The sequence below is a fragment of the Lycorma delicatula genome, chromosome 5, assembly GCF_047948215.1.
Source record: "Lycorma delicatula isolate Av1 chromosome 5, ASM4794821v1, whole genome shotgun sequence".
Taxonomy (NCBI): domain Eukaryota; kingdom Metazoa; phylum Arthropoda; class Insecta; order Hemiptera; family Fulgoridae; genus Lycorma; species Lycorma delicatula.
The window spans coordinates 31,809,827-31,827,623 of record NC_134459.1 but is presented as its reverse complement, the minus strand read 5'-3'; the positions used below and the strand labels follow the sequence as shown (position 1 = coordinate 31,827,623).

Below are 17,797 nucleotides of genomic sequence, written 5' to 3'. Positions count from 1 at the left end.
CACAAGCTAAAAAAAAGCTAACAACCAATTAATTATTGAGAACTTTATAGAAAAATTAAAGATGAAATACACTTACCTTATTGGAGTTGATTGTAAAGATGAAAACCTGTTAGAATTTCTGAAAAAAATTGATTTGATAGGTGTGATTTATTGGTTATCATTTATTTGGTCATGAATAAAAATAGAATTATTCAGATATCTTAAAAAATTCTTTATATTTTAATGTAACCTATTTTTACATTTATTATTTTGTAACAATGAATTTTTTTATATTAACCTGAGGAACCCTCAGTCCACATTAACTCCCATTATGATAACTACAGTATCTATAATTTAATGATAATAATAAATGTATGTATTCAACAATACCTGTATTACTTATGTAAGAAGTTATTTATTTTAAATTGTAGACAAGTGCAGATGGAAATGTGACACTGGGGACATTAACAATAGTTCCTCAGCCTGAAGATTCTGGAGAAATACTTGCATGTCGTGCAAGTAATCCTCATCTTCCAGGCAGTGCTCTTGAAGATACATGGGTACTTAATGTTTACTGTAAGTATAACTAAGTGATAATTAACTCTAGACAGCCCAAGAGAAGATAAAAAGATATCCCAGAAAATGTAAACCTTAGTTTTTAGTATAAAATACAAACATTATACAGACCTATAAAAATTTATTTTATATTGTGTCAAAGAGTAATTGCATTTAATATTAACAAAATATATATATATCTATATATATATATATATATATATATATATATTAGATTTTGTGTTGAGTTTTTGTTAAAAATTAGTGATTCGATTTTATGTACATATAAAATAATCATCCCTTGGGCTTTTTTTTTAATTTATAAATTATTACAAAATCTAAACTTAAATCCATATTTAAAGTTATTATGTTGTAGTTATAAAAAGGCATTAGATATACTTAATATCATAAACACCAATGTTAAAACCAAATGAAGTCAAGAGCAATTGTTTTTGCAAGATTGAGGCTTAAATTTATTATAATGTTTGCTGGAGAATGATTAAAAAAAGTGAATGGATTTTAAACTCAGTTATGCAATCTGGTTTCAAAGAGAAACTTTGAAATAATTCCTTCAGAACACGTCACCTGCTGGGAAGCAGGTACTTACTACTTGCTCTTACTTACTTGTAAGAATACATTTTTAATCCATTTTCCATTCAAAGAAGATTATCATAGAAAAAACTAATAATATAAGACAACCTAGAAATCTTGGAAAAGTTTTTATTTGAGGAGAACAAGAAGAGATAAGTAGAAAGTTGCTTTATTTAGATTCCAACGGAATAAAACTTGGGAATCAAATTATAGTAAATGCAATTGTACCTTGCACTGTATTTGAACTGACTTACCCTCCAACTCGAAGTAATAGCATATTACTATACTTTCTATCCTACATGCAATTTGTTCCTCTCACTATTAAGTTACACATTTTTTTATGCAGTAAATTTGAATATATCACCAATAAACAGTTATAAAAGATGAATTATTTCATCAATATCATAAAAACACTCCATAGCCTCTATCATTTACAAATATGTGTTGGTGGTATATATACTAGCAGTGGTGTAATAAGCTTGATAAAAAATATATTTATATATATTTTTTGTGAATCTTTCTATTTGCATAATATTTTCTGTGTAAATTGTTTTTAAAATTTGATTTTAACCAACAAAAGGTAAACCTGGGCTTATTAAATGAAAAGAATTATTTCATTCTAATAGCATTCAGACAGTTTAAAATTTACTGCTTTACTTGGTCCAATTTGGTGTTCTCTCAGTGATGTGGAGTTATTTTATTTCACATAATTAAACATTATGTTCTAAGTGGGTATTACTTAAATTTTTACATTTATTCATCTATGAGGGTCATTCAATAATTAGACACAAATTACTCTGTAGCTATAACAGTTCATTTAAACAATGTGATAGTTTTTTTTCATTTTTTCAACATAATCTCCAGCAACAATAATACTCTTGTCCCATCTTTCAATCAGCTTATTTATGCAAATCTCTGTCTTGATGTCGGAGCCAATTTAGCAAATTTTCTTTGATATCATCATTGCCATTAAACTTCTTACCACATATAATCTTGTTAGGTGGACCAAACAAGTGGAAATCCATTGAGGCCAAGTCAGGACTGAATGGGCGGGTGAGGTACTTCCCCCTAGTGCAAATCATCTATGGTTTCTCAAGTTATCTGAGCTACGTGAGGCAAGGTATTATTATTATTATGAAGAAGAATGATGCCTTTACACCGACATCCAGAGCATTTACTCAACACTGCTGGCTTCACTTTGTTGATAACCGTACCACAGTAATATGTGCTGATTATTGTTTGCTGATCTAGAAAATTACAAAACTGAGGCTTTTGCATCCAAAAAACTGTCATGATATTTCCTGCTGATGATCAGGTTCGGAATTTTTTCTTGACAGGTGAACTCATATACTTCCACGTCATGTCATGTCTTTTTTATTCCAGTTCATAATGGTGAATCCTTGTCTCATCACAGGTTAGAATACAATGCAAAAAAGCAACATCTTCTTGTTGATACCCTTGTTTTAGCAATGTGTGAATACGAAGTCTTGCCTTATGGTGATATGTCAACTCTTGGAATCCATTTTGCGCTTGTTTTACAGTACTTGAGCTTGTTAATGTTATGAACTATACCATCACTTACTTTAATTTTTCAACTATAATATCAACTGTTATCCATCAGTCTTTTGGATGAGAAAGTTTAAGTGAGTTTCAAGCGTTAGAGTTGAAACTTCAGTTGGACAGCCAGAACAATGCTGATCAGACAGTTGAAGTCTGATAGTCTTTAAATTTTTTACTCACTTGTAAAGATGCATGCAGTTCATACAAGTTTGTCCATATTGTTTGGTCATACAAGAGTAAATGTTAACCGACTTTTAAGCTTCAGAAAACACAAACCTAACCACTTCAAGCAATTCAAATAATTCCCAATCTTCAAGAGAACTCACCAAGATAAATAAAACAGTTTTACTTAAATACCTGATAAAAAGTCATTACATTGTCAGCAATTTAGTATTCTAAAAGTATCATAATCATCTTACCACTATTGTTTTGCCTCCACAGCTAATTGCGTCTTTAATTATTGAATGACCCTCATAAATAGTTTTCTCTATTCTGCATAACTTAATAGAATACCTGGTCTTGACTTAATCTATAATGAAAAACTACATAGCTGAGCCCAAAATATTTATTAGAAGGTATCAAAGTGATTCCCAGTAGCGGCTTGTAGCTAAAATTAGTGAGTTAGTGAGGGTACTGCTCCACCCCAACCCCACAGGGGAAGACACCCGCCTAGTGACACTTCCGGTCACCCCCCCTGTTCCTAGCCCTGATGGGCTTTAACAGGAGAAAGGGTGCTGCTCCAGAAAAATTTTTCTGAGCCTTTCAAAGACCGCAGTTAAAGTTTTCTGTAAGGTAAAAGAACCCAAAAAAATGAATCAAATAGAATAGCTGGAAGCAGGATAATAATCTAATTTGACACTTTATCACAATCAAGAATATGGTACTATTTTTAAGCACATTGTGCTTAAAAACTGTATTCAGTTTAACCGAATAAATAATAAAATGTCAATACAGATAATATTTTTTAGTATTATAGATAATAATGTAATAAGATCTCTGCTTAAAAACACTATAATCCAATGGTGCTTAATTCAAATTTCTATGTACACATAAACAAATACACAATTGGTTTATACTAATTACTTTCTCTTTCATCCTTGCAGCGTGTTTTTGGACAGATTTGGTAATCAATGAGTCCTTGCTTTCTGCCATCTTCTGATCACTACTGAACCACTAAACCACTTTCATATTCCTTCTACTGACTAAACTAGAAAAGGGAACAAACAAGGAACATTCCACACACATACACAGTAAAAAAAAAAATACCTTCCACCAGCATGCCCTGGTCGGCACTGCGGAAGCAACAGTGGTCTCTCTCCCTTGCAGCCTCACATGCAGCTTCCTATGTGCGCACGTGCACTACAGCAAAACACCACGCTGCTGGAACTGTGAAGTGCACAGTATATATTGCACATATAAAGATTTTTGTATCTTTTTCAAAAACTGTGGGATGGCTACTGACATTAAGCTTAAGGATTATATAATGTACAAGTATAAAGAAAGAATTAAAGAAAAAAGGATTCATTACATGAAATGTTATCAATAATATCAAGTGGAAATAAGGGGGTGCTGCAATTCCACAGTGCCTATACACGAGCGGTCGCTGGCGATTCCTGTAAATAAACATTTAATAAAAGCAACTGATATCTTGTGTTTGATGTGTTGTCCAAGCTTGTACATAATATATAAAAACCCAAACATGAATTCTTTGAAGTTATATATATTTTTTTTCAAATACTTAAAAGATGCAAATTTGAAAAAAAGAACAATTAATTTAGGTGATTTTGATTAGGTCATTATGAGGAGAACTGTAAATAATTTCTATCAGTCTGATAAATTTCATAGACTTTAAATTGCTTTAAAGTATTTTGCTTTACTTTAGATTTACTCTTTATGTTGCTCTAAAGTAGATTGTTGTAATTCTTAAACTTAATATTTAGTGTTAAAGCTGTTATCTCTTAACAGCTTTACAGCTTATTACAGCTTTACAGCTTATTACAGAAAGTGTTAATAACTGTGAGAATATAATAAGTTTAAGTTCTTTACTACATTCATTAAGAATTAGATAAAAGAGAATAATTAACAATAGGACGATATTAGTTTAAAATAAAACAAAACGAGCAGAATATATTTTTTTTAAATTACAGAGTTCATCAAATCATGAACCACATCTATTAAATGATTTAACTATTTTTTCTTTTACTGATGAAGATAATTTATCATAAACCTGAAACTTCGCAGCGGGAACATGGAACAGAATTCTTGTAGCATATTAAGAATTCTATGCCTGACTGGGGTTCAAACCTGCAACTTTCTGGATAGAAGGCGAGACGCTACCACTCTCCACATAGGCCAGTGGAGGTGTCTTAAGTCTTTTTTTTTTTAATGTCAAGAAAAAAGATGAATCAGTAATAGTTTGGATAAATTTTTTATAAATGTATTATAAAACCTACAATCGTAATTTCTTCAGTAGGAAAAATTTGATTTGTTTAGTTTGGAAAGTAGGTACTGTACATGATAACTATCACAAGCAAATGAATCGAGATTATTTCATAAAGCAAGTTAAAACCAGCTATGAGTAATTACAATTATCTCTTTAAATCTATGGTGATCCTTCTCAGTGCATTGTAACAAATTTCAAGAAAGAGGAAACACAGACAAAGAATTTTAAAGAGGAAGAAATTATTAAATGGCAGATAGAAAAAAAAATTAATGGATATTGAATTTTTTTTAAAAATTGAGTATGACAATTTTATAAAAAAATAAAGTAATGATTTTCCCAGACTTCCATCTTAATGTCTTGGATTAAATCCTATAGAATTTTGAGGATAGTGAAAATTTTTGTAGCAGCAAAACATATAAGTAGTGATGTCATCATGATCAAAAACTGAATACATGGCAATTTTGTGCCGCAATTTTCCAGTCAATTTAAGTGGTGATCAGTGTTTACAGAAAATGACTCCTATTCTTGGAGAGGATTGTCCTGATCATGCAACAAACTTTAACTTGTTCTAAGAGTTTGAAAGAAGAAATCTTGACCTTGAGGACACACCAAGGTTAGGTTGGATTTTCATCTGTGACTAAGGCAAACATTGCTGCAGTATGAAAAATGCTTGAAATAGACAGACATGTGAATGACCACCAAATAGACCAGTATCCTTGGGCATTAATGAAACAGCAGTTTGTGCTATATTGCGAAATCACCTTCAAGTTATAAATTTTTGTATCCTTTGCGTGCAGCATAATTTAACCAACGATCAGATGCCATGTTATGTTTCATGGTGGAATTAAATGCTGAAAAAGTCTAAAAATAGGAAATCTTCCTATGAGAACAGTATTGTGATAGATGATGAAACGTAGCTATACTATGATCACATCATAACTAAGGTTCAGAACAAAGTGTGGAATGTTTTTAGTGTGAGAGGAGTTTTAAACAAGTTGTGTTGGAAACTCAGAAGACAGTTACAGGAAAGTGATATATGAAGGAATGCTAGTTTAAAGTTGTTGAAGCTCTCAAGATGGTGCGCCCACAGTCAAGGTTGGACAAATGGTTTCTTCACCCCTATAATGTTCCAGTGCATTGCTCAAAAATTTTCTCAGAGTAATTACCCAGCACTGGAATAGAACTGTTAGAGCACCTCTTTCAGTCCTTACCTCAGTCCATGTTAATAAACACTGTTTCCCCATGTAAAGAACAGACTGTAATGGAGGCATTTTACGAGCAATGGCGACCTCCTCAAGATTTGGAATGATGAGTGTGCCCAGATCAATAATAAAACATAGCAGGAAGATTGGTTTTGAAGGATGGAGAAGTGTATAATGTATGGAGGAAATTATTTTGAAAAACTATAAAATATAAAGTTTTATTGCACAACTTTTCTAGTACACTGTACTATTGTTCATGATACAGGAAGTGATAATGAACTAAACCACAGAATAATATTTTTAAATGTTGTCTTTATGTCTTTTTAAAGACTCAGAAGGCACTTCTGTATCTCATTATTGGATTTCAGACTGTATTTAACTTTACATATAACAAAAATCCCTTTTGACATGCCAGAAGTCAGAGGTAGATTTCACCAGTGCTAAATAGAGGATAAAAAATATTTCCACCTTAAAGTTAAAAAAACTTCAAATTTACTCATATGATAAGACCCATTTTCTTACAATTCCAGCAATATTTGGTCATCCCTTGCCATAAAGATTGGTCACATCAAAAATTGTTTCAGACAAAGGTTTTAGGTAATGTTTAGAGAACTAATGATCCCTTTAAACCATTTGATACTGTGCCTATTAAGGGAAGTATGATTTTTTTTTGTCTTTGAAACCCCATTTTTTCCACCCTGTAGGCCAATGGTTGGTGATATTAAAAAACTTTACTTAGATAAGTTTTAGGCCCTTATCCAAAGAATAGTAAGAACTTTAAATGAATTTGATATTTTACTTAAAGAAAGTTACAGCGATATTTTGTTTTTTCGAAACCCCCATTTCCACCCACATGGTCTGATTTTTCCCATTAACAAACATAACCAAGATTTTGGGTTGTTATATTTTATGTATAAATTTGAAGGTTATTGGCATTGTTATATATATATATATATATATATATATATATAAACTTTTTAAATGACTGTGGTTTTGGAGTCTGGAGAATATGAAATGTGAAGATATGTCAAAATTTTCTGGAAGTCAAATTACAGTACTCATTACAATACGATTACGGCAGATTTCTTATGAAATCTGCCTAATACAATCCCTAAAAAATTACTTTTCATTAAGAAACAGGATTAATGGGGCACTTATAGTATAAGGAAAAACTAGGAACTTGAATCATATGTGAATGATGCAATAGCAAAAAATATAAGAAATTACTTGTAAAAAACTAATTAAAATTCAGAAATTATGTTTCTAATATTCTGAAGAAAACCAAATGATTAAAATCATATCTATTAAACATATTTAGTAGGTATTCATTTGTTTGTTTTATTGTTTAATAACACATATTCTAAAACTTTTTTTGAAACAAAATAAAAGTAATATTATCAACCTAAAAAAATTATTTGAAAGATTATAGAATTATTTTGGTTATGTTTTGTTGTTTATCCATATTTTACCTCTAATATTAAAATTTCTGAACTGTTTTATAAGAAAGTAAAAAAAAAAATATATAAAATACTAAATGAAATAACATTAAAAGATTATTTTTCCAAAATTTAAACCATAAAAAAAATTAAAAAATAAGATTTAAAAGTTTATTCAGATGTTTAATTTAGCAGTCTTACGAAGTAATAACCTACAGTAATGAAGCAATTTTGTTAATTTATTAATTATTCTATTAAGCTATTCCTGCATGATACTCTATGTTGTTAAACAGAGTTCTAATGTTATATTTATATTATTTACCATAAGAAATAAATAATTTTTATTGGATAATTAAGTTTGTTTGAATACTATTTAAGGAGGATTTGTCCACAAACAGTATAGATATACTGTTCCGTTTCTGTGTGTGTTGTTTATCTTGTGAAATGGGACCATAGTTTTTTTTTCTTTCTTCCTGTGTAAAGGAAATTCTGTAGTTATTTGCATGATATTAAAATTTCTTTTATATCTTTTATATTTAGTTTAATGGTTTTATGAATGCAGTCTCCTAATGATATGAAAAATGTATATTTGATTTCAAAGAGCTGCTGCTGTTGTTTTATTCATGTTATCTAATTCTGTAATTATGTAAAACATCTAATTATTTAACACTAGTAGCCATACTTATTTCTCTTTCTTATGTATTGGCATGTCAGGCAAGTGATATAATAATTTTTTCACAAATTTTGAAAATACTGGCCTGAAAATTTGTGTATAATATTTGGTATTTGTCTGTTACCATGACCCCTGTAATTTTACGTGCTGATTAGAAACCTACACAGTGAACATATGTTTTTTCATATGCATCAAAATTCCACCTGCATGATTTTTACAGCAATTAAGTAGAATACAATTGTTAAAGGAGATTCGTGATTCTTCTAGACATTTGATTACACAATTTGTTTTTTTTTTTTTTTTTACACTGTACTTCTGAATTTTTAACACACCAACATAATCTCATGTCCTGCTCATTCTTGTACTTTGGATTGTTCGTAAACTTCTTGTTTATGGAAGAATGTAACTACTCTTTGTTGGAGACAGACAAGCAATTTTATATTATTATATCACAATAAAACGTGATGAAACTTCAAAATTGTATGACCATGAAAAACACAATTTATATTAATAAATTGAAGTAAACTTTACAGAATTGGTTATTGTTGTATCAGTTACTACTTGTTCTTCATCATAGAAAATGAAATTAAATAAACTAAAATAGGATTCTACATCAAGTAATAGGAGGGGATTGATATAACAGAAAAGTATCGTATCTAATCTTTATAAGATATAACCAATTTAGTTGAGTTAATCATGTTACTTTGTGATATGCTGCATTTTAAGAGATGCTGTATACAGCTTGATGAATACATTGTTTACATGTACTAATGTAATTATTCTGTGGGCCACTTTTATAAAACAGAAGAGTAAAATATCATATGGAAAAAAAATTATATTATTAGAACAATAATATTCTAAATTAATATATTATAATATAATGCTAATATATAATAATAATAATAGTTGCCGATCTCCATGGTAAAGTCAATCAGCCATTCATCTAGGGGTTGAATGGCTGCCGGATTTAAATCAGTCAGGAATGAAATTTTTCATACACTATTAAATTCCATTTTCATACTTCCATTAACAAGTTCAAAGCTTTTTTGGTGAATTAATTCATCAACCCAAAATAAAGAAAATAATAATCATAAAAACATCCACAAAAACAATTAAAATAAACTTAAAAATTGCATAGAAAATTATACACAACCCAATTTCAAAAGAAATGGAACTTGTTTATTCAAAGACCCATTCAGAGCTAATTATGTAAATATAATTATTTTTTTAGTGAAGTTATAAATGGTACTATTGTTATTTACTCCCATTCAATCACTGTGGTGTTTGTAAGTCCATACTATCCAGGTGTGATGAGATCTTAGTTTTTATGTTCTAAATGTAAAATTAACATGTAGCAAGTAAAATATCTGAATGTGTATCCTGTTTTTACAAGGTGATTTGCAAAAGATGATGACTCTGCATGTAGTCACAAATGTGTTCTTTGTATCTATGGGTGAATGTGTGTTCAAACTGTCTGATTAAGTGCTTGGCCGTGATCTTCGATCTTTTATTTGTTTTTTTTCTGAAAATGACACGTTAACCTTCTTTCCTGAAAAAATTGGTAAATTTTATGGCAGTTGGTTCATGAATGTTAGTTTAATTTTGTCACTAGATGTATATATCGTATTTTGTTCTGTAATTTATGTAGTATATTGTCTACAAGTCCTGTGGGTAGCCCATCAACCTTTACTGGATGTTTTATTGAGTTCTATAATGTAATTGTTGGCTGACAAAGAGGTATGCATTTGAAGATGTAACATACCTAAACGGTTGCATATTTATGCTGTGTTGGATAGCAGAATCATTGTGCATAACTAAAGGTAGTCTGTATATTTTAAAAGTGTGTTTTTTTATCTATTTCGAATATGTTTAATTAAAAAAAAGTAATAGCAATATAAAATAAATAATGTAAATAAAATAGACAAGATAATAAAATAAACTAACAAAACCAATTGATAAATAAAGCAATCCATGAGTATAGAAATTAAACTGCACTGATGATACTGAAAACGATATATTTCGCAGACTAGATGCATATTCCCCTACAGATACAAAGAACCAAACATACTCTACACTCCTCTACATAATGAAATGTAATATTTGACTATGTGCAAAAGTTTTTTTTATTAACATAAGTGTCATTAACAACAGTGCACTAGTTACTTCATTGAAACGGAACTGCATACTCAGCTCCCCACAAGGTAAATTGAATCACTGGAAGCTTGTAAAAAAAAATTCAAACTGATACAAAATATAGGCAAAAAATCGTAGAAATTTTATTAATACTACTGAAACTATCAAACCATCTATTAGTTAAGAGTGATTTATTATATGCCAGTGAGAAAAAAATAATAAATAAAATAAAAAATAAATACTTTTTGTGGTTTTTTGTAAAATGTTTCATATGGTATTATGGTTTTCATCCTATTTTTTTCATTAGAATAAACATTTATTTTTATTGAAATCATAATTTAGCAAAAATCTCATATGTATCGTGTTTTTATTATCACATTATTATTTTTTTTTTTGTATTTTTTAAATGCTTACATTTGTTCTTATTTCTTTCCATATTGGGCATTTCTATCCTTGGTATGCTTATTATTTCCACTAAACTTATCCCTTTGATTTAAAAAAACAAAAAAAATTTGGTGTTATATTTTTACATGAAGCCAAAAAGTCCACAGTATAAATACTTCCATAAAAAAGTAAACTTAACTTAAAACATACATATGAACATACATCCTTAAAACTTACATCATTAACCACAATGATAGTAATAACTCCACTGATAAAGATGTTGCTAGTTCCTCCTGTGTGGTCTACAGAAGAGTTTTAATATCTAATAAATGTTTCAGTATATCTAAGTGATACGCTTAATACACATAATAATTTAAATACAGTACATGTCACATTTAATCATCCTATTCAAAAAATAATTTTTGATTATGAAGATTTTTATATGATTTAATGATTCTACATTTTTTCCAATTTTTTTTTACAGTTCCACCAATAGTTTCTCTAGATCTGGGCAGTAATTTAAATGAATCAAATATAAAAGAGGGAATGGACATCTATTTTGACTGCAGCATTAAAGCCAATCCATGGGTTACAAGAGTTCTTTGGACATACAATGTAAGTACATTATTTTATTTCTCTTTGGTCTGTGCTATTAAACTTATTTTTTTATCCGATATACAAACACGCTTATTTTAACAATTAAATTAAAGGAAGAGATTATAAAAAAAAATTATTTTTTTTGGTTTTTAAGTATGCTTTAATCCTACTTTTCCAAAGTGGACTGTGTACAATTATTTTATTTTACTGAAGTTCCTCTGGAAAGCATATTGTAAATTTTTTCTATTTAATATACATGGAATACTCTTTAAATTAAAAACTTTACCATTTACATGTACAATTTTAAAATATTCAAAGGTTTTTATCCAAAAACTAAATGATTAGTTACAAAATATAGCCTGATAGTAGTGGTCCATCAGTCGGATTATCCTAGTAATTTTACATATATATTACTTTAGTAACTCTATACATCTTGTATTTAGATTCACTGATAGCTGGCGAACTCAAGTATAACTTGGTAATATTTTTTGGAGTTTTAAGATTAGGTCTTCTTTATGCAAGAATATTCCACTAATCTTTGAAATTAGCCTTTTAACACAACTCACCTATTTGAAGTGTATTTTTGTTCACACAATTCATGATCAGTTAACTCACTTCATTTTCTTTCTGGTCTGATAGATGTACAGTTAGAGTTTCGTTAATCATATTTATTGAAAAAATAGATCAACTACATTTACAGTGTGTAGAAGGAAACACTGCAAATGTGCTAGAAAAAAAAATTGATTCTTGTCATACGCATTCATGCAATGTAATCAGATGCTGCATGGATTTGCAACTTGAAAAAAATGTTCTAAATTACTATGGAGACTCTCTGCTTCCATCATCATGTGGTCCTTTATGTAAATTTTTCCATTGTAATAGAATGTAGAATGGCATTTATAAAGACCTGGTAAGGTTTTATTCCTGTTTTGATGTGTGCACCCTTCTGATTTCAAATTACTATTTCTTTTTTTAAAATTATTATTGTTCATGACATAATCTACAATGTATGAGATGAATTTTTTGCTTGATACACTGCCATTACCTTCTGGCCACAAATACAAACTTACATTATTATCAAATCTATATATTGTCAGTACGAGTACTGGCTAACTCCAGTGAGGTTACTTTTTGAAGAACAAGACCAGAGGCTTAGAGGAGTGGCACCAGGAGAAGCCAGGCAGCAGCTTACAATGGCCTGGTAAGAACAGTGGGACAAGTCAGAGAAGGGGAGTCAGACCTGGAGGCCTATCGCAGGGATTTAGTCGTGACAAAGCAGTGACAAAGTCATGGAGAGCTGAATTACTACCTTACACAGCTCGTCACTGGCCAATGGAAATTTGAAGCCTTCCTGCACACATTCCACCCCTATGTGCAGACCTTGGGTGTGTCTACTGTGGGAAAGTAGATACCCCAGAGCACATCTTCTTTGACTGTGGAAGGTGGGTGCTGCTACGGAGAGACCTCGAGGTCCTCCAATTAACGCCGGACAATATGCTGGAGTATATGTTCAGGGGAGATAGAGTGTTGCAGTAGCAGAACTAGCCACAAAGATTCTGCAAGAGAAGGAGTAGGGTGGACAGCTGCAGTTAGTGAGAAGAAACAGGATGCAACCATGTCTAGGGTGCCTTGGCTGACTCAACTCAAATGAGAGGGCAAGGCTCCCCAATAATAATATGTGGACCGTCCAGGAGAACACAGAAGACCAGCGAAGACCTCAAGAAGTGAGGTGAAGGATAGCAGACTGGAGAACAACAGGACAAACAGCCCTTTACAGAGCTGGCATTCGTTTGTACTTGTATGGATGGGTGACAGTGATGATGCACAGGGACTCTGAACACCCTTAGCTCAAAGGCATCTCCTGGGGCTGACTAATGCTTAAATGCGTTTCTGGCCTTGGGAGGAGGGCTGATGAAGTAGAGGTTTAGTCAGTAGGGCACAGGCTACATACACATAACTTCTGCAGAATCTGTTAGCAAGCTCAAAACTTTGTCCGTAAATGGGATTACTCCCCTCAACAGAAAAAAAAGTCTATATATTGTAAATTTGTAGATTTACAATTTTTTTCTATAAGATATCAATGATGCCATAATAACCTGACAGGTCATACATAATACTTTGCAGATTCATTGTTAGAGCTAGTACCTCATAACTGTTCTTGGCAATTTCTTTGATCTTATTTTTCTCTTCTCAAAAGAAGCAACAACTTTCAACCATTTTTTCAATCCCAATCATTCTTGTATTAGTAGTTATATTCTTCTTCTACAATAGACCTGATTTTAAATACATATATATTGCATTGATTTCATGGTAAGAAATGCTATATTTTCACAATAGGTTGATAAAATATGAAATGAAAAGATCTTAAGACAAATAGGAGAGGAGAAATGTATCATAAAAAAAATAAATTGGTGGCCACATATTAAGACTTAGATTTAATTAGTAGGGTAATAGAGGATTGTGTAGATGGTAAAATCTATAGGAAGAAAAGAATCATAATTTATAAAATCGATGAAAGAAAAGGAACACAGAATAGAAAGGAATAAAGAATAGGTTCAAACTAGTCCATTTACTTTTGACTGAAAAAAATATTTATGTAGCTTACTCTAACACAGTAATAACTGTTAGTTACTCAGTGTACAAATTCTAGTATAGAACTGATCAATAAAAATTTTTTTTAGCACAGTAATAAAGCTAAAGATCTAAAGATCAAAAGGAAAAATGTCTCTCACTTCATGAGTTCTTTTTAGTTATTGAATCTGAAGGTTTAGTTACCACTATTAATATATATATATATATATATATATATATATATATATATATGTTATTTATTTTACTAAAATAAATCTTTTTAAGATTCAGATATTCCTCTGTCTATTAAATTACATTAATATAAACTACCAAGTACAGAATATTGAGATAAGAAATATATTACCTTAATTTTATTATGAAATTACTTTCGCAGATCCACATTTCTACACTACCATTCAGTAGTGCTCCACATAAGGATTCAAACAACTATTTAGATTACACTTTACAACTCTCAACTGGAAGTAATATCGATAACTGTCTAATTTTAGGGCAATTTATATTAATCATGTGATTAATAATTAATAATGCTTTTGAATAAGGAAGACTGAACTAATCTATTTTCTTTTTTAGATTATCATAAATCTTGGTACATCGGTTTAATTACAATATTTTAACTATCTGCGTTTTTTTTTTTAAGTAAATATTTTAGTATAGCAACCGGCTTGGTCTAGTAGTTAAGTCAACAGCACAAATCATTTGTTTAACAACTGATTTTCAAAGATGATGGTTCAATCCTAGCAAACGTTAGTTGCTTTTATATGGATTTGAATATTAAGCAGTGGATACTGGTGTTCTTTGGTGGTTGGGATTCAATTAACCACACATCTCAGGAATGGTTAGTTAGCCTGAGTCTGTTCAAGACTATTACTCATTTACAAGTCATACATATCATCCTCGTCTCATTGGGACATGTCAGGGTTGCTTATTGTTTTCTAGTTGAACAGATTGCAATGTACACATGAGGGGAAAAAAATTTAGTAATGCTACAAAGTTTGCTTTTTATGTAGATGAGTCAGCAGTACTTGTTCCATTAACATTATGGTACAGTGAAATGTTAGAAAGATTGTTGACATATATATGCTTTTAATTAAAAATCAAATTATATCTTTGTTGTTATTATATTCGTCAAATTACCAAAATATTTGTAAGAAATAAAAAACTGATTTAATGTACTAATAAAATAATGATAAACTGATTAATGCGCTGCACTGACATGTTATTTTTTATTTAGTTAAATTGGTGGTTATTGAACAGTAATTTGTTATTGTTTCATAACAGAAGATATTAAATGTGTTGAACTGATTTAAAATTAATATGGTAGTAAAATGACATCAATAAGAAAAATAAATAAAAATTAATACACAGCATCAGTTATTGAAAAAACTTTTGCAATATATAACTTCAATCAGATTATGCACTCAAATCACTTGATTGAGTCTTTAAACACAAAAGTGCTATCCTCATACCAACAAAACAAGTGTTGATTGCAACAACAATTTTGCCTAATAATTCAGCTTACTCAGTCCTCTTGATTTATTTAAAAATTAAGAAACAGATTTACCAATTTAATAAGCCTCTAATGAAAACATATCTGTCTACTCTGATCCACTTTTGTGAGTGAAGTCATTGCCAACACCTTCCCACACTACAGCTCCATCACAGAATTCTTAACACATCCATCTCATTCTAACAATGAATATCTAAGGTAACCGGGGTTTGCCAAAACGTCTATCTTGGTTTAGTAAGCACCCAGTCAGGCCCCTAGCCACCTGGGTTGCTATTCTATCTTCTTTCTATACATCAACATCTATTACATCTATACATTCTATCTATACATATATTTCTATCTATATTATCCCCTCAACCATCCCTCAATCTATATTGACCCCCTCAACCATCCTCTTCAGGGCTATGAATCAAAGGAAGCCAGCAACTATGTTCCATTCCCTTTCAGTTTTCCAATTAACTTGCAGATCAAAACCACAATTTATCCTTGCAGACTCTCTAGCTACTTTGGTATGTTCAACTTTGTACCTGGGGCAGATGTGTAAGGCATGACACACATCATCAATGGCCCTATACTCCAAACACAAGCCTGAATTAAACCAAATCTGGCCAATCTATCTTGAAAAGCACCATGTCCAGAAAGAAACTGTATAATATGCCAATTGGGGTAAATCTACTGAACTTCCTGTGTATTTCTCACACCAGAAAAAATTCCATGCATGTAACAATCATTGGGCGATTCAGTCCACCTGACCTGCCATAAATGGAGATTCTAAGTGTCCATTTCTTTTATGCACCCAGAGGTAAATTGGCCTACCTTCTTAGCATCCCAACATATAATTCGCTCACTCCACTCACAAGGATATCAATGGGCTTAATACCAGAGTTAACAAGGACCACCTCTCAAGAGGCAGTCCTATAGGCACCAATCACAGATAACAATAGGATATGCTGGGCTCTCAGCAAAATAGTCCTGTACGTACCTCATTTCATAAGCCCACGCAGGTGCAGCATATAGCATTTTATATATATCATACCCACATACTTTTACTTTTTTTTTTTACATACACGAGCAAGTGATATATTATTAAATTAAACTTACTTATTTACCCACCGGGTTGGTCTTCTAGTGGTGAACGCATCTTCCCAAATCAGCTTAATCAGCTGATTTAGAAGTTGAAAGTTGCAGTGTTCAAGTCCTAGTAAAGGCATTACTTTTATACGGATTTGAATACTAGATTGTGGATACGATCTAGTATAGTTGTTCTTTGGTGGTTGGGTTTCAATTAACCACACATCTCAGGAATGGTTGAACTGAGACGGTACAAGACTACACTTCATTTACACTCAAATATATCATTTTCATTTATTCTCTGAAGTAATACCTCTGGTAATTCCCAGAGGCTAAAATGGAAAAAAGAAGGAAAACTTAATTTTTCAACTAGGAAGTATACTTATAAAGAATCAGTAAATAAAACATATTTAAATTATTAATTGTTTTAACTATTAATTAAAATGTGAGTTAAAATGTCTGTATTTAATTTTATTTTAGTTGAAGAATTAACAAAAATTTATTCTTCACTAAATCTTAGTAAGAAGAAAAGGAGATAGTTTTTCAGTCTGATGGAATCTCAGAATATTTATCACAAAGAAAGAAGGAAAGCCTAAAATCCAAATTTTATGCTTAAATATTTAATTCATAATTTCTTATTTTTGAATTCTAATAAAAGTGAAAATGTTTTTAGTAACTTAAAAAACTTGATATAGGAAGAGACTGAAATATCAATTATTTTTATTTTATTTCACTAACATTTGCAATGCAAGTGATACTGAAAAGAAATAATCTTTATAAATGTTTGATCTACATTAGTCAAATATATCATCTTACTTTTAAATAATTTTTAGTAGATTATTCATTTTGGATTTAAATTTTTAATTTAAACAAATACATTTACTTTAAAAGATACTTTAATTTAGTTGCACTTGTGATCATCTTTTTTATTTATAGCTATTCAAAAGGTATTTTATCCTTTTTTCCTTTAGAAGCAGCAAGATTTAAATGCAGGATTTATTACAGTGCTGTTGGTAACCTTAGTTTGCTAGTATGATTTTTTTCTAGCCTTGTTCATGAAGTCATAAATATTAT

The 17,797-nt window shown here is 30.5% G+C and overlaps 1 pseudogene; it reads left to right on the top strand.

Annotated features, from left to right (window-relative positions):
* LOC142324790 (protein turtle homolog B-like) overlaps positions 1 to 17,797 on the top strand; it is a 436,696-nt pseudogene that overhangs the window by 386,103 nt on the left and 32,796 nt on the right.